This window comes from Ipomoea nil, unplaced genomic scaffold (genome assembly GCF_001879475.1).
Source record: "Ipomoea nil cultivar Tokyo-kokei standard unplaced genomic scaffold, Asagao_1.1 scaffold0926, whole genome shotgun sequence".
NCBI lineage: Eukaryota > Viridiplantae > Streptophyta > Magnoliopsida > Solanales > Convolvulaceae > Ipomoea > Ipomoea nil.
Window position 1 is genome coordinate 568,345 of NW_017617354.1, and position 19,738 is coordinate 588,082.

A 19,738-nucleotide genomic window follows, 5' to 3' on the forward strand; every position below is an offset into this window, starting at 1 on the left:
GCTGAGTTTCTTGAAGTTGATGAAGATTTTAACACTCTTGGATATTTCTTTTCTAAGCTCTGTATCACTCTGAGTGTTTATCTCACAAAAGATATATCAATTTAAGCTTCTGAGATGGAAAGCTTTCTTTGAATTTTGTATGCTCTGTTTAGCTCTGTTCTTGCTCTATTGCGTTCTTGCTTCTGCTTTCCTCAGCTTTAATCTTCATCTATTTATAGCTGGTAATGAGAATCCGTCCGTTGGAAAGAAACGGTCTCATTTTCGAATTTTGCTTAGCTGTATAGCCTTTTGTCAGAAGATAAGATAACGTTGCAGATCTTGTCAGATATTTCAAATTGAGCTTGAGGTTTCAGCAAAAATGGCGTCCCATGAATCTCCATCTGGTGTAGATCACGCCTCTTGGGATTTTTATCTTCAAAATATATTCTCCAATATAATCCCTTACTAGTTAGACTAGTATTTTTGCTTTTGCAACTTCTTCTTATATTTTCCTCTGTACTTCGCGTGTCTGGGTCTGTAGACTGCTTCCAGACTTCATCTCTTCAATTGACTTGGAAATCTCTTCCCTTGTGAAACTTCATCCCTTTCTATTTTGGGAAATGAAATCTCTATCCCTTGCTAGATTTGTCAATTGAATTCTCATCCCTTATTTGGAATTGCAATCTCATCCCTTGCAATCTATATCTCCAATTGAATTGAAGCCTTGTAAATCTCATCCTTCAAATTGATTTCCCTGTACCAATTTGAACTTCAATTCTTCTGATGAAATTGCATGCCTTGTAAATCTCATCCTTCAAATTGATTTCCCTGTACCAATTTGAACTTCAATTCTTCTGATGAAATTGCATCCCTTTGAACTTCAATTCTTCTGATGAAATTGCATCCCTTCGGGGTTCCAATTTGTTTGGGATACCAATTTGAGAAACTGCATCCCTTAGTCAATTTGGAAATCTCATTCCCTTTGACTTTGCAAATTGCATCCCTTGAAATCTCATCCCATTGACTTGCAATCCCTTCGGCCAAACCATCGCCTCTTAGTTATCAGATGGAATTTTAACTTGGCTTCTTAAAATATGTGGGATGTGAGATTCGAACCTGTGACCTTGCACATAATATTTCAAGCTTCTACCATCTCGTCCGTACAGCCTATTGGTCATCTTTTTGTTCCACTTGGTGTACTCCTTTCTTTCCATAGATGCTTGATCTTCAAGGTAGCTTCATGCAAACTTCTAGTCACGTTCTTTCTTCTTCGGGATTTCTTGAGGGATTTTCTCAAATGTCATACGCATACATCTTCCTCTTCTGTTTGCCATTTTCTCTTGACAAATTCTTGATTTTTGGCTTGATATCTTCTTCATCCATTTCCTCAACTAATGAATTTATTTTTCCCTTTCTTGGTCTAAGACTCGACTAGTCAAATAAAATAAAATTTGGGGATCTACGAATTACAATATGGCTTATCAAAATCTATTACAATTTATTCCTAACAATTTCCCCCCTTTTGATAATGCCATAACCTATACTCAAACATTGGCTTTAAGTCTTTGAAAAATATTTTTATTTTTACTCAATTTTATTTTGACAAAGCCAAGATGAGTTTGACAAAAATAATTCTAGGGAAAATAAAATTTTGTGAATTAATTTAGACAAGTCCTATACGCATCCTTGATTAATTTTTTAATCAATTTTTATCTTTATCAAAATTTTGCATGCGTTTAACAACTCTTGTCTTTTGATTCACCAACTAATTACATGATAGCCAAAAAAAATAAATCATAAACAGACTTAGATCAGACCAAGGGAATTTTTATTCATATTAGTCGAAAGAGGAAATATTGTAGCTAGCCAAAATCATAGAAATTCAAAACATCATATTTCTTGAGGAATATATGCTTGATTACCTTCTGGGTTTCTTGACTCCCATGTCAGCTTTCAATATATCCTTGATATGTTCTCTCATCTTGCAGATATCATTCTTGAACTTCTCACATTCAAATTTCTTAGTCATATTCCCAGCCATGTAGTGTCCAAAGGCCTCTTTAATGTTGGTGCCCGGAAGAGCTCCAGCTTCCCACCAAATTATGCATTCTTCAAAGCTTCTTTGGAATCCCAGACTTTCACCATTATTCTTGGTATAGTCTCTGAGCTCATACCACATTTCAGTTTGCTTTCGTTTCGCTTCTTCTTCTTTATTCTTGTCCGAAATCCATTGAGCTTGATCAGCTTTTGGCCATCTTTTCACCATACTCGGCACATTCTCGGATGTCCAGACTTTCTGCGGTGTTAAGGTTCCTTTTGAACATTCGAACCAATCTCGAGTTTCGGCCACTTTTGATGAACTTGATCCAAGACTCGGATTTGCAAATTGAGCGAAACCAACTTGGGATTGTTGACCACGTCCTCGTCCACGGCCTTTCGTAGGTGCGGCGGTCTGAGCTGGTTGTTGTGACTGATTTCCAATGATGAATTCATGTTGTTGTAAAGCCAGATGATTGAGAATTTCTTCCCCCCTTATGGCATTATCAATCAAAAAGCCAAGGGATTTGGAATCTTGCTCTTGATTGGCTTTAACAATCTTAACTCCATCATGTGTTTTGAGAGAAACATCCTGCAAATCAGATATTTTGTTAGCCATAGAGGATAATTCTACCTCAAGGTGATTTATCCTTGTTTCTTGATCTTGTATGGCTTTGATTTGTCTCAGGTGTCTTTCACTGTTGATCTTCTCGGTAGCTTTTCGTTCCTTCTTCATCAGTTGGATGATCTTCAATAAACCTTCAGTGAGATCTCCTTTCAAATGGCGTTCGGCTCTTTCAATTTTTGTCTGCAAAGTGTTTTGATACTCCAATAATTCCTTCAAATTTGTTCGTGTGTTCTCAAAATGTTGTAGAGAGAGATGTCTTTGCTCGGTGAGAGTACTTCCAATTTTCTGACACACCATATCACTTGATTCAGTGATTTTTGCAAACAAAGAAACCAATAAATCATCTTCATCCTCTTCTCGGGTTCGGCCTCCTTGCATATTCAAAGAGTGTAAACTCTTGAATAAATTCCTTCTTGAATCTCCAAGAACCGGATTTTCGGTGAGTTACAAATTCTCTTCTGGTGATTCGGCTTCTTCAAGATGATTTTCCACTTCTTCTTCAATTACCTCTGTTCTTGAAATAAGCTCTGCATTTAAAGTAGCTTCCAGAGAGGTATTTTGAAGTGACAATATAGGGGTGTTATCGTGTACTGGCACTTCATGTGAATATTCCCCCCCAATTGATGGTCTGATTTCACCATCAATTTGGTCTCTAAATTCATCCCTTGTAGGGTCCAATTTTTGACTTTTGACCATATAACGTGATGAGGAAGTTTTGTTCATTTTTTTTTTTGATCCTTTTAAAGGGGTAGGAATCACGATTTTCTTTAACACAGCCAACCCAACATTTTTATTTATTACTCCTTTAATCAGGAGTACAAAAGAGAGAATCACAAAAGACATTCCTTTTTTGACAATACAACCACATCAACTGCGATTAGTAGAACAACATTCATCTTCACTGTTGTCTTCGTCAGTATGTGGAGGAGATGGGCAGTACCCTGGTCCGGAATCTTCACTGTGCATGTTTGAGCTTGAGGATGAGTACGTTGCATTGAAGAACCTCGTGTAGTCCACAGGTGGACGGATGCGGGGATTCACCGGTGGAGGAGCAGATGGCAGAACGAGTTCTGGTGGTACTGGTGGTAGGTCAGGTTCTGCGGCCGGTGGTGCATCAAACTGAACTGGTGGTGCAAGAGGTTCATGAGAAATTCCTTCAAAGCCCGGTGGTGGCAACACTGGTCCGAATGTCAGCTGCTTCAAATAGTCGATGTACTCGGTGTTGCTCATGTTCATGATTTCCTGGTAGATGTCCGGTTGCACAACAGGTGAAAATTTCAGAAAAGGTCCTTCAGATTCTTTTGACTTTTGTGGTTCGGCTAAGCCTTGACACGGTGGTGGCAGGCTTTTCTCAGCATCTCCTTCTTCAGCATAGATAAACCCTGGTTCTCTTGGTGGTGAAACAGGTGTATATTGTTCAGGGCCTTTTTCCTCAGATACGACAAGAGGGTCGTTTGCAGTGTCTCCAACAAGATGTCCTCCAGCCTCAGCCCTTCTGGCTCGCAATTTCTGGAGTCGCACTTGAATCCAGATTCTCTTTGATGTTCTTCTTTCTTCATTGTTCTTCTCCTTCGAAACCATTGTTCTTCCTGCAAAAAAAATAAAATGCACTGCTTGCACAGTTTTTGGATTGCCGATATATATATAGGCGGAGAAACGTCTGAGATCTTCAGGGATTATGGTCGACAGTTGGGTTCTGAACAGGTATGATTGACATCCATTAAATTTGGATGAATTTCTATTGGTTGAGGAGGACGGTGCTAGGAGGAGATTAGACAAGTAACTACTAGTGTTTAAGAGAGGATTTTATCAGATTTGAGGCATGGGTGACGATCGGGTTCTTCGAGGGAGAGAGGGTGTCGATTAGGATTAATGAGAGGGGATCTGATTTTGTGAGAGAGGGTGAGATTTTTGTGGGATTTAATTTATGGGTGGAAGTTTAAGAGGTATAGGTTTAAAAGGTGAAGAGTTTTAATGGGATTGGGTTTTATGGGGTAGAGGTTTAAAGGGTGGAGGTTTCAATCCAATCTGATCTCTTCCTTATCATCTCAAAAATATAAACGTTAGATGTATCATTTATGAAAATATAAACACATAAATATAATCACACAAATTACACATAATTTTGCAAATCTCACATATAATTTCCGAAACATATATGGAATTTTAAATAAAAGCAATTAAATCACATCCATATATAAACAAACATACATACGGTAAACTCCTAATTAACATAATCATAGATTTAGAAAATTAGTCAAATTTCAATTAAACACCAAAAATATACATATACATACACGGTAGTTTCTAAAACACAAATATAATCAAATAATCAAATATTTAGAAACTAGCAAATTATTTTAGATACCAATTAAAAAGATTAACTAATTAAAAACACTTAGCAATTAAATCATAACACACATATTGGTACGGCAATTTTAACATAAACAATTAAATCATACATGTCACATATTATGCTATAGCTAAAATTAAAACACATAATCATGCGATTAAATCAAATAAACACAGATTTTCGAAAAAGAATTGCATGGCACATATTTTCACGTTAAATACTACATGCAAATACATAATTGAACACTTAACACATTTAGCAAATTAGCTTTTGTAAAAATTAAGCACATAGAAATATGCAAACACGTAAAACATATAAAAACACGTAAAACACATAATAGCATATAAACACGTAGAACACATAATAGCATATAAACACGTAGAGCACATAATATGAGCATATGTATCATTTAGATCAAGAAATTAAGTTCAGTGATACTTAGCTCATTTCCAACATTCCCAATTCATGCCTTAAGGTAGAAAATCTCGTTTCGCATAAAGGCTTCGTGAGAATATCTGCAACTTGGTTCTCCGTAGGGATATACTCGATTTTTAGATCTTTCTTTTCAACATGATCCCTTATGAAATGATGTCGTATGTCGATATGTTTGGTTCTTGAGTGAAGCACTGGATTGTGGGTGATAGCGATTGCACTTGTATTGTCACAAAATATGCTAACATCGTCGCAATTCACTCCATAATCCTTCAATTGTTGCTTCATCCACAAAATTTGTGCACAACAACTTCCTGCAGCAATGTATTCGGCCTCGGCAGTACTAGTTGCGATGGAATTTTGCTTTTTGCTAAACCAAGAAACAAGCCTTCCTCCCAAGAATTGACACGTACCGGAGGTGCTTTTTCTGTCTATTTTGCAACCTGCAAAATTCGCATCTGAAAAACCAGTTAGCGTAAAATCTGTACCTTTAGGATACCACAATCCAACATTGATTGTGCCCTTCAAGTATCTTATGATTTTCTTTGTTGCGGTGAGGTGGCTTTCTTTTGGATTTGCTTGGAATCTTGCACACACTCCCACAGCATAAGAAATGTCCGGCCTGCTTGCAGTGAGGTATAGTAGTGAACCAATCATTCCTCTATACTTCGTTTGTTCGACATCTTTTCCATCTTTGTCTTTGTCTAGCCTTATTGATGTACTCATAGGAATTTTGATAGATGATTTTCCATCAAGGCCAAACTTCTTTATCAAGTCGCGGGTGTACTTTGCTTGATTGATGAATATTCCTTCCTTCAATTGTTTGACTTGTAAGCCCAAGAAATAATTCAATTCACCCATCATGCTCATTTCGAATTTATTCTGCATAAGCTTCGAAAATTTCTCACACAAAGAATTGTTAGTGCTTCCAAAAATAATATCATCAACATATATTTGCACTAATAAAATATGATCATCATCTTGAATTCTAAATAGAGTTTTGTCAACAAGGCCTTTGGTGAATCCACAGCTTATCAAGAACATTGACAAGGTATCATACCAAGCTCTAGGTGCTTGTTTCAACCCATACAATGCCTTTTTAAGTTTGTAGACTTTATCACCTTCGCCTTTTACCTCAAAACCTGGGGGTTGTTCGACATAAACTTCTTCTCCGAGTAGTCCATTCAAGAATGCGCTTTTCACGTCCATTTGATAAACGGTGAAATCTTTGTGTGCGGCATAGGCTAGGAAAATCCTTATAGCTTCGAGTCTGGCTACCGGTGCAAAGGTTTCATCAAAATATATTCCTTCTTCTTGAGAGTATCCTTTTGCAACGAGCCTTGCTTTATTCCTAACAATCACGCCTTCTTCGTTTGCTTTGTTCCGGAAGACCCATTTAGTTCCTACAACATTGTGGTTCATTGGTCTTGGAACAAGTTCCCAAACGTCATTTCTTTTGAATTGATCGAGTTCCTCTTGCATGGCGTCAATCCAACTTGGATCATTTAGAGCTTCGTCCACTTCTTTTGGTTCAATCTGAGATAGATAACATGTGAACAATGCTTCCATGGTAGATGATCTTGTTTTCACGCCATCTTGAACATTTCCGATCACTAATTCTGGTGGGTGATTTTTGAGCCATCTTAAGTCTGGTTGAAATGGGTGCATGGTACTGGGTGGATTTACTGGTTGAGAAGAGGTAGCACTGTTTCGAATTTCTGCTTCATTTTCTAGATTTCCAACTTCTCCAGTAATTGCATCCAAGGGCTGATTTGCAATTTCCACTTCAACTGCATCCCTGGGTTGATTTGCAATTTCAATACCAATTGCATCCCGCACTTCATTTCTTACTGGATGATGAATGGGATTTTCTAGAGAATTAGTTTCCAACTCATCCATTCCCTGCAAAATATTTTCTTCACACGTATCATCAGTATCACAAAAATCAATATGACACTTGTTACCATTTTGCTCAATATTTTCGCCATTTTCGTCCAGAGCATCAATATTGACGTGTGATTTTTCATCAAATACCACGTGTATGGATTCTTCAACCACCATTGTTCTTTTGTTCAACACTCTGAATGCTTTGCTGGTAGTCGAATATCCTAGAAAAATTCCTTCATCTGCACGCTCATCAAAAGCTTTTAGATGCAATTTATCATTAATATGAATAAAGCACTTGCATCCAAAAATATGAAAATAACCAATATTTGGTTTTCTCCCTTTATATAGCTCATATGGCGTCTTCCTGTACTGCTTATGGATCATGCTTCGATTTTGCGTATAGCAAGCAGTGTTGATAGCTTCCGCCCAATATCTTTTCGGGAGACCGGCTGCACTAATCATCACTCGTGCGGCTTCTTTAAGCGTCCGGTTTCTTCTTTCGGCAACACCATTTTTGTTGTGGTGTTCTAGCGGCAGATAATTGATGAGAAATTCCATGTGAATTGCAAAAAGCTTGTATAACTCCATTTACGAACTCGGTTCCACGATCGGTTCGGATTTTTGATATTTGCAATTCTTTCTCATTTTGTAATTGCTTCAACAGCTTCGGCAACACTTGTTCAACAACAACAAGAGTATATTTCTTGCTACTTACACTTATTGGATCAACCGGTCCAAATAAGTCCATGTGTAACAAGCTTAGCGGTCTTGATGTTGATTCGTGCGTCTTAGACTTGAATGATGATTTGATTTGCTTTCCGCGTTGGCATGCATCACACACTTGGTCCTTCTTGAAGATAATACTTGGTAGTCCTTCAACTAGATTTTTCTTTGCAAGCTGATTGATGGTCTTGAGGTTTAAATGGTTGAGCTTTTTGTGCCATTCCCAATTTGCTTCATTCGAATTTCTGGCCATTAAGCATACTGAATCTTTGCTTGTGCTCCAATCAACAACGTACATGTTCTTTCGCCTTTTTCCAGTGAGCACAACTTCATTTGAGAGCTCATTTTTGATTAGGCAATTATCTTTGGAAAATTTCACAAGATAGCCTTTATCACAAAATTGACTAGTGCTCAACAAATTGAATTTTAGGCCTTCAACAAATGAAACATCTTCGATCTTCAAACCATTTCTTTCAATTGTACCAACTCCTTTTGTAGTTCCATAATTTTGATTTCCTCCAAATATAACTTTTGGTCCATCGATTTTCTTGAAATTCACTAGACAAGATTTATTCCTAGTCATGTGGCGTGAGCAACCACTGTCGATGTACCAAACATCCTACAAAAAAGATTAGTTGGTTTTAGGTACCCATACTTGCTTGGGTCCTTTGCTGTTAGTAATTTTTGGTAACCAAACCCACCTTGATCCTATTGAATTAAGATAAGGCGGTTTGTAACCATTTGAAACACGATAATCATAATTAACTTTTGAAAACATTCTTGGCGCCGGGTTTTGAAAAACTTTTTTAGACTTAGGCACCTGGGAAGAGGATTGTTGCTTTGGTCTATAAGAAGCATTTAAACAAGATTTACACAACCAATCCTTTTGAGTGGAATAAAATCTTCCATCTCTATTTCTAGAAAAGCTTCCCTCTTTTCTAAAAATTCTTTTTGCACTTGACTCTTTGGCATATCTTTGCTTGAAGAATTTTTGTTGCTTTGCCGTAGTATTGAACTGTGTCGGCCTATCAACATTCAACTTTGCTTTCTCATGATAGCCAAGTCCTTGTTTCATTGTGCTATTCTGACTTTTAACAAATTTTACCACTTGCACTTTATTAGTTAAAGGAGTAGTAGAATTAGTCAGTTTCGGAGGGGTTTGAGAACATGTGGAGTCATAACCGATTCCGGTTCTATCTCCTGATGGCTTTTGCATGTCTACCATTTTATCCATAATTTTGGACGAATTAGTAAACGTAGCAATGGTAGCCCGAAGGTTATGTTCTCTAACCTCTCTTGATTTACACTCTTCTTGAAGTTGAATATTTTCACTCTTCAAGTTACTCACTTCAAGTAAAGCATCTTGCAATTTTTTATTCATCTCTTCTTTTTCAAGAATTAGAATATTATTGCGCTCTTTGAGTTGAGGATGAGTGAGCATAATCTCTTGACAATCTCGCATTAGACTGCCAATAGATTCACGAGAAAAAGAGGAATTAACAGAATTGAAAGAATTAGAAGTTACCTCTTCTTCCTCTGCTCCAAGAGCCATAAAGCACTCTTCACTTGAACTCAACTCAATTGATTTGCATATTAGAGCCGTGTCATCTTCCGAACTTGAGCTTTCATCACTTGATGACAATTCATTCGACTCATCATTTTCATTTGGTTCATTGCTAACGAGAGCTTTTCTTTTGTCGCGCTTGAACCTTCGATCTTTGCTTTCGGATTTATTCGGTGTAGATTCAACATTTATGCCTTGATACTTGATAACGATCGGATACGGACAATTTATTTTGAAATGTCCGGGTTTGCGGCAATTGTAGCATAAATTGTTGTTTTCTTCGACTTTCTCTCCTTGTGTCGTGCGAGAGACGAATTTTCCACGAGCAGAATTTTTGTTGTCTCCTTTTCGCATGAACCTTTTGAACTTTTTAACAAAAAGAGCAAATTGTTCGTCAGTTATAAAATCAATATTATCTACTGACCTGGAGGATGACGGTTGTTCGGTCATTAGAGCTGGATTTCGAATTTCATGAACTTCATCATCTTTGGCCTTCATTTCGAACTCATATGCTTTAAGATCACTAAATAATTTGTCAGTTGACAATATTCTTAGATCTCGGTGATCTCGCATAGCCGTAACCTTCATATCCCAAGTAGATGGTAAGCCTCGTAGAACTTTGAGATTAATTTCCTTTTGGCTAATATTTTTGCCATGGTCATTAATTTCTCCAAGGATTTTGATCATTCGAGCTTCCATATCAACAATGGATTCGTTTGAGAACATTTTGAAGTCCTCGAACTTCTTCATAGCAATAGTGAACTTGTTATCTTTTTCTTGTTCATCTCCTTCTCCGATCTTGATGAGAGTATCCCAAATTTCTTTTGCACTTGTACATTTTCGAACCTTTGGGAATATTGTATCATCAATGGCTTTGAACAGAATATCTTTGGCAATGTTGTCAAGATTGTTCCTCTTTCTATCATTCGGCGTCCATTCCGGTTTTGGCTTTGGTACGAATTGTTGAGCATCCGGTGATAGAAGAAAAGCCGTATTCACTTTCAATATTTCGATCGGTCCGTTGGCGATAACTTCCCACATTTCATCATGTAAAGCAGATAGATGAACCTGCATACGAACTTTCCAATCATCAAATTTATCAAGCGAGAATAATATATTTTGAGCTAAATCTTTATTCATCTTCTCGATGGATACGAGAGACAAATAATCCAATTTACACACACTGGGTAAGATGGATCTGCCTAGCAGTCAAAAACAAGGTTGACCCAATTAGGCAGCTAGCTTTAGAAAGCAAATTGGCCTAAATAGACAGCAGGCTCTGATACCAATTGTTGGTCCCAAAAGAGGTAAGGTGAAAGTCTAGAGAGGGGGGGGGGGGGGGGTGAATAGACTTTCAAACTTTTTAGCACAATATAACAAAAGGTAAGCCAGAGATAAACCAAGACTCTTAACTAGATTGTTAGAGTCCGGTGCACAGCGGAATTAAATAAACGATACGGTGTGTGTGTAGATCGTGTCAAGATTATTGACGTGAGAAGCAAGCAAGAGCAGTAAGTAAAGAAAGCAGTAAAGAACACAAGGCAATTTATAGTGGTTCGCGAGGTGATGTAATCCTCCTACTCCACTTGCTCTTTTCTCCAAGAGCCAATTCACTATATCCACCACTTCTTGGTTCCAAGATACAATGAATTCCGTGATCTAGTGCTTTGATCACCAAGCCCACACTAATCACGCCTAGTGGCTCCAACACTGCTGCTTCGGGTTTCACGTCGCTGCGTTACTTTCCCAGGATTTCACAACTCCGTGCTACTTTCCTCCCGTCTTCTACGATCCGGTAGAAACGTATCTTCCGTGATCTGGTGCTTTGATCACCAAGCCCACACCAATCACGCCCAATGTCCTCCGACACTGCTGCTTCGGATCTCACAACTCCGTGTGACAATCCAGGATTTCACAACTCCGTGTTACTTTCCTCCTTTCCCTTGTTTTGCTCCAAAACAAGTTTTGCCTTGCTTCCAACTTTGAGACTCTGTAGATGATCTTCAATGGTGCGCTGAGTTTCTTGAAGTTGATGAAGATTTTAACACTCTTGGATATTTCTTTTCTAAGCTCTGTATCACTCTGAGTGTTTATCTCACAAAAGATATATCAATTTAAGCTTCTGAGATGGAAAGCTTTCTTTGAATTTTGTATGCTCTGTTTAGCTCTGTTCTTGCTCTATTGCGTTCTTGCTTCTGCTTTCCTCAGCTTTAATCTTCATCTATTTATAGCTGGTAATGAGAATCCGTCCGTTGGAAAGAAACGGTCTCATTTTCGAATTTTGCTTAGCTGTATAGCCTTTTGTCAGAAGATAAGATAACGTTGCAGATCTTGTCAGATATTTCAAATTGAGCTTGAGGTTTCAGCAAAAATGGCGTCCCATGAATCTCCATCTGGTGTAGATCACGCCTCTTGGGATTTTTATCTTCAAAATATATTCTCCAATATAATCCCTTACTAGTTAGACTAGTATTTTTGCTTCTGCAACTTCTTCTTATATTTTCCTCTGTACTTCGCGTGTCTGGGTCTGTAGACTGCTTTCAGACTTCATCTCTTCAATTGACTTGGAAATCTCTTCCCTTGTGAAACTTCATCCCTTTCTATTTTGGGAAATGAAATCTCTATCCCTTGCTAGATTTGTCAATTGAATTCTCATCCCTTATTTGGAATTGCAATCTCATCCCTTGCAATCTATATCTCCAATTGAATTGAAGCCTTGTAAATCTCATCCTTCAAATTGATTTCCCTGTACCAATTTGAACTTCAATTCTTCTGATGAAATTGCATCCCTTTGAACTTCAATTCTTCTGATGAAATTGCATCCCTATTTCAATTTTCGGGGTTCCAATTTCAATTTCGGGGTTCCAATTTGAGAAACTGCATCCCTTCACTTGTAAACTTCATCCCTTAGTCAATTTGGAAATCTCATTCCCTTTGACTTTGCAAATTGCATCCCTTGAAATCTCATCCCATAGTCAAATTGGAAATCTCATCCCATTGACTTGCAAATTGTATCCCTTCGGCCAAACCATCGCCTCTTACTTGATCAGATGGAATTTTAACTTGGCTTCTTAAAATATGTAGGATGTGAGATTCACACCTGTGACCTTTGCACATAATATTTCAAGCTTTTACCATCTCGTCCGTACAACCTATTGGTCATTTTCTTGTTCCACTTGGTGTACTCCTTTATTTCCATAGATGCTTGATCTTCAAGATAGCTTCATGCAAACTTCTAGTCATGTTCTTTCTTCTTCGGGATTTCTTGAGGGATTTTCTCAAATGTCATACGCATACATCTTCCTCTTCTGTTTGCCATTTTCTCTTGACAAATTCTTGATTTTTGGCTTGATATCTTCTTCATCCATTTCCTCAACTAATGAATTTATTTTTCCCTTTCTTGGTCTAAGACTCGACTAGTCTAATAAAATAAAATTTGGGGATCTACGAATTACAATATGGCTTATCAAAATCTATTACAATTTATTCCTAACAAGCTGTACTCAAGGAAATTGAATTTTGTTTCTTACTTAGCCATGAATCCATGATACTAAGTTCTTCCCAACAAAGAAGCATCCACCAGATGTGTTTTTCCTGTCATCAATATTTCCTGCTCAATCAGCATCACAGTATGCAATCAGACTTAGTTCACTGTCCTTGGAGTACTATATTCCATACTGAATTGTACCCTTGATATACTTCAAAATCCATTTAGCAGCTATCAAATGTGACTCTTTGGGGGCTGACTAATATCTAGCACACATGCCAACACTGAACATTATGTCTGGACGACTGGCTGTTAAATAGAGCAGATTTCCAATTAGACTTTGATAGACTGTGGAATCTACTGGCGGACAGGCATCATCTTTAGACAACTTTGTAGAGGTTGAAATAGGAGTCCTAGGTGTCTTACATGATTCCAGGTCAAACTTCTTAACCAAGTTCTTAGCATATGTTTCTTGAGAGATGAAGTACCCTTCGGAACTTTGTTTAACTTGGAGGCCTAGGAAGTAAGTCAGTTGACTAACCATGGACATTTCGAACTCTTTTTTCATGACTTCCACTAAATCATCAGTATACTTCTGTAGGGTAGATCCAAACACAATATCGTCCACGTAGATCTGAGAAATTGTAACATGATTTCCAGTGGTCTTGACAAACAATGTTTTGTCCACACTCCCTTGATCATAACCATGATGTAATAGATACTGTGTCAGTCGTTCATACCATGCCCTTGGAGGCTGTTTGAGTCCATAGAGAGCTTTCCTAAGTTTGTAGACATGATTTGGATGTACTTGATCCTCAAAGCCCTTAGGCTATGCCACATAGATATCTTCATGAAAATATCCATTCAAGAATGCTGTCTTGACATCCATCTAATACAATGTGAAGCCCAGTATGCATGTTATTGGTAGTAAGATTCTGATTGATTCCAATCTAGCAACAGGTGAAAATGCTTCATCGTAGTCAGCTCCTTCTATCTGGGTATACCCATGAGCAACTAACCGAGCTTTGTTTCTTGCAATATTATCTGCCTCATCAGTTTTATTTTATAAGATCCACTTTGTTCCGATTATGTTTACACTGTCAGGTCTTGGAACAAGATCCCACACATGATTTCTTTCAAACTGATGTAGTTCCTCTTGCATTGCCTTAACCTATAGATCATCCTGCAAGGCTTCCTTCACATATTTGGGTTCTATTTTAGAGGTGTAACAGGCAAAACCAGATATTTCTATCATATTACTTCTCAACCTGCTTCTGGTGTGAATTCCATCTGTTGGATCACCAATTATGTTATCTGATGGATGATTTTTCTGAGTTCTGGTAGGCTTATTTTTTCCATCTCGATCAGAAAGCGGCTTATCTTTTTTCTGGATTGTCCTCATCTTCTTCTGATGATTCTTGTGAGTCAGTCAGTTTGCCTATGTCAAACGATTTTGGTGGATCACTGATAAAAGAGCCTGACTCTGAGCCAGCCATTGTTGCTCCATTTGGTTCTTCTAGATTGTCATCAATAACCACATTTACTGACTATATGACTGTTTGAGTTCTTTTGTTGTAGACCCTATAGGCTCGACTGCTTGGTGAGTATCCAAGAAATACTCCCTCATCACTCTTGGGTTCAAACTTTCCTCCTTGTTCCCAGTCAATTAGGATGTAGTACTTGGTTCTAAACACACGAAAGTATTTCAAGTTTGGTTTTTTACCTTTCCATATCTTGTATGGTGTCTGAGAGGTACCAGGTCTGAGATAAACTCTATTGGCTGTATGATAGGCAGTATGCACTACTTCAGCCCAGAAACATTGAGGTAGATGTGAGGCATATAACATTACTCTCGCCATTTCTTGTAAGGTTCGATTCTTCATTTCTACAATGACATTCTGTTATGCAGTTCGTGGAGCAGAGAATTCATGAGCTATCCCATTTTTTGAGCAGAAATCAGAGTACACGGTGTTCTCAAACTCCTTTCCATGATCACTTCTAAGCCTTTGGATTTTGACTATGGATTCATCCTTTTCTTTCTGTATTCTTATACACAGTGTTTTGAAAGCATTAAAAGCCTCAGATTTTTCTCTCAGGAAATATACCCAACAGAACCGCGAGTAATCATCAACACAAACAAAATTGCATTTCTATCCTCCAATGCTTTCAGTTTGAGTTGGTCCCATAATGTAACACCCCCGATTTTCATGCTAATTTAAAGCTTAATTATGCAAGGCAAACTAACCAACAAAACATAAAAACATAAACACAGCGGAAGTCTAAACATAAAACTGGGAAAACCAAGGAGTGTTATGCCACGTTCACTCCAACGTGAACGCACAGGCAAAATCTAAAACCATTCATCTAGTATGTTCAACATCAGTGGCACACAGGCCAAAACATAAACTAAACTGTCCAGGGAATCTAAACTATCCATGACTAACGCTCTCGCCATCTACTCAGGACCTGTAAAGGACATAAAGAAAGGGGACGACGCCCGATCAGCGAATATTGCTGGTAACCCATCAATACGCGTTCAATAGCATATATAGTTGGTATAATACAAAATTGTTTTCGAAATGGAATACAGTATATATCAGTTCAAAACCGTAAAGAGAGAAGTCAACTGCAAAGACTATATTTCACTCTCAAAAGAACAAGGGAAATCAACATCCCAAGACAACATGAAGACAAGAACAACAATAGTACAACTCAACACAGCCCAAGATGTAATCTACTGATCACAAAGCAGAAAACATCAAGGCAAAGACAACAACAATAAACAAGTACAGCTCGAGGTGTATTCCACTAATCACAACGTAGAATACCACTCGACATGCTCATCAGAAAAGGATAGACATCCACACATTAGCAACTACAAGCCACAGTGACACTTCATGTCACAAGATCATAGTTCTAACCTTATGCCCTGTTCCAACCTTATGACTACCCCTGGCCTTATTACGGTTCCAACCTTTCCCTCCGAGTGCCACCCTATACTTCCAAGTCCAACCTTTTGCCTTCGGGAACCATCGTTCCCCCTCCAACAACCGCCAAACAAAACCGCCGAACGCACAGTACACGAGGGTACATTGCAAGATCCTAACACAAAACCACCAAACCTTGTGAGCTATACTCACGATAACAAACCACCAAACTCAATTCATGGCCACCACGAGGACCACATCTGTACCTTGGTGATTAATTTCCCATACCATTCATCATAGGAATCAAACACATTCATCATAGGAATCAATCAACGATTCACAACAAAGATATGAAACCATACTCAATCAAACTAGAATGCTCATCAAATGGGTAAACCAGACGTAGTTCCGAAGAACATACAAGACTCATCATGGTTCAACAAATCACAAAGTTGAACACTTAGCACGATTCAACACACCAAATCCGACATGGATTCCTAACATACCGTTCTAGACATACGAAACATCAAGAAGACACTCAAATAGCCAATAAAAGAACATTGGGAAGTAAACACATCAATTACCGAGTCAAAAGAATCACAGGGAACAAATCCCCAAACATCACAACATTGTACCCCTCGGGTGGGGCCACGGGTGGACCCCCACCCGTGGTTCCACCCGCGGGAACCTTTGCCCAAACAACTTGTACCCCGCGGGTGGGGCGGCGGGTGGTGCCGTACCCGCCGTTCCGCCCACGGGTACACCTCTGTACCACAATTAATCCCTTCGGGGGTTTTCAACACCAAGTCCAAAACACCCAAAATCTCACAAAATACAACAACATGACTTGAATCAAAGAAATATCCAAGCAATGGCATACAACAACCCTAATAACAAGGTATAGATATGCATTCTCACAAGACAATGCATGAAATCTCACATTTCATAGCAAAAATCACAAGTAGAAGTCAATCATAAGGTGAGAAGGATGAGCTTTTCTTTTTAGGGTGTTAGGGAAAAGAATGAGAGATGACTCTAGGTTAGCTTGGAATACAATCATAAGGTGAGAAGTCTTCTTTACCCTTACTAAAGTGGAAAAATGTAAGGAGACAAGGGAACAATTCACAAAGCTTAGAGTACAACTCATTGACTTGGGTTGACTAGTCAATTACTAGTCCATGACTATTGAATTTTCATGATTTTAGGAATAAACTATCAATTAAGCTTGGATTATTTACTTAATTAATCCTTAAATAGAATTTGGATTTACGGGGTGTCACACATAAGGTCTATATGGACCAGTTCTAGACATCTCTTAGTAGTAATCATTTTTACTGCTTTGTGGGGAGCCCTGATTTGTTTTCCAATAGCACATGCACCACAAACTCCTTCCTATTCTATTTTAAGTTTTGGTATCCCTCAAACAACATTAAGTTTGATCACATTGTCCATATCTCTAAAGTTTACGTGCCCCAAACGACAATGCCACAATTTTGATTCGTCTGCTTTAGACATAAAATAGGTTGTATCATTTGTTAAAACATAGCAATTGTCAGATGAACGAGTTCCTTTCATTACAACTTGATCTGCCTTATCACGGACACTACAGCAGTCTCGATTGAAACACACATTCCAATTCTGATCACACAGCTGACTGATACTAATAAGGCTTGCTCTCAGGCCACTGACCAAGAGGACTTCGTCCAGATGTGGCAACCCCGACACATTTAGAATACCATTACCAACTACCTTTCCCTTTTGTTTGTCCCCAAAAGTCACTGATCCACTACTAGGTTGTACAGACATAAGACACTTAGCATTCCCAGTCATATGTCTCGAATAGCCACTTTCGAAATACCATCTTGCTTCAGTCATAGCGGCAGTCAATACTATTGTGGGATAGCAGATTACTTCTGATTTTCTAACACAAACTTGTCTTGTGAAATGAGTGATAGACTTGTTCCGATATTTTTCCTTCCTTTGATCTCTGTAGAAGAAGTAGCATTCAGGTCTAGTGTGCCCTTTTGTCAGACAATAGTGCCAGATTGGTGCATACTGTTTGACTTTTACATACTTAGTCTTAGCTTTTGACTGTTGAGACTGAAATTTGACTCTGCCCGGTTTAGCCTCAGTGATCAGAGTAGACACACTTCCTTTCTGATAAAATTGAGTTGATCTCGCTGATTGGCATCTTTCATAACTGAGTTCTGAACTACCAACGAATGTTCCTTCTTTGATAAAAATAGGTGCAGAAATTGAGGACTGTCCACTTTCAAATCCGAGCCCTTTTTTATCGTTAGGATTGCGACCAGAATCCAAAATTTTGTCTAAGGTTGAAGTGGTATCCATTTTCTTGATAGTTTTGTTCCGATCCTTAACTTCCTTTATCAACTTTCCCTCTCGAGATCTGATCTAAGCAATAAGGTCATCTTTCGTCACTAAATCAGTATTTAGTTTCTTCAGTAGCTCATCTCGGTGTTTCAGATTTTCATTTAGATTCTTGTTGATTTTCACTAGTTGTTCCCAGCTACCAACCAGTTTAGCGAATTCCATCTCTAGTTGAACATGCCGCTCTTCATAATCATCTGATGATATGTAGGACTCACCATCAGTTTCATCTTCTTCTGAGTGAACCTCTGTTGCCGTGAAGAAAGCTACAAAGTTTCGAACATTTTCAACAGACGGGTCATATGTTGTTTCCTCTTCATCATCACATAGGGTAGAAACAGACAAAGATTTCTTTCTTTTGAGATAGGTTGCACATTCAGATTGTATATGTCCAAACCCTTCGTGAACTGATCTATTCAGAGTTTTAACTGTGTTTGTAGATGTGGTTCTGAATTGCCTGCTCGTCTAGTCTGGGACTGACTGGTCTTCGTGAAAGTGGACGGTCCTGATTTATGATATGCAGAGTTTCCACCTTTGGACTGAGTCCTGTTAGGCTGTCCTTGACTCCTTCGATTAAAACCTTTTAGAATTTCCTTGAAATTTGTTGTCAATAAGGCTCAAGCTTCATAATCTATATCATTTGTGTCAAATTCTCGATCAGCCTCAGCCACAAAAGCCACTGACTTACCTTTTCAGTTCAATACAGGGTCGTCATCAGCCAACACCTAAAGTTCATAGGTATGCAGATTCCCCATAAGCTCACCTACACTCTTCTTCTCCCAGCCTGTGTTTTCCTTAATTGCAGTCACTTTCATTATGAATCGTTTGGGTAGAGAACGAAGGATCTTCTTGACGACTCTTTCATCTGTAAACGGTTCCCCAAGTACTGATGCTCTGTTCATCAAATCTTGAACACGACTATGGAAGTTAGATATAGTTTCTTCTTCACTCATTCTGAGAGCTTCGAATTCTGATAGGACCATCTGGAGCTTTGACTGTCTGTTTGATATCACTGGTACCCTCAAATCTGGTTTCAAGGATTCCCCATACTCGTTTTGCCTCTTTTATTCCGGTAACCAAAGTGAAGACTGATTTATGTAGAGATCCTACAATTGAATTCAATGCTTTATTATTGAGATCAGAGGGTGATATTTCATCTTCAGTCCAGGTCTATAGTGGTTTGATCCCAGTGGTTCCATCATCAGTCTGGAATCTCGGAGGGCTCCATCTAGTGAGGAGAGTACGGTAAATTCTGGTGCCTTGAGCTTTAAGGTAAATCTCCATTCGAGCCTTCCAGAAGGAATAGTTATGACCATCCAATTCTGGTGGTTTC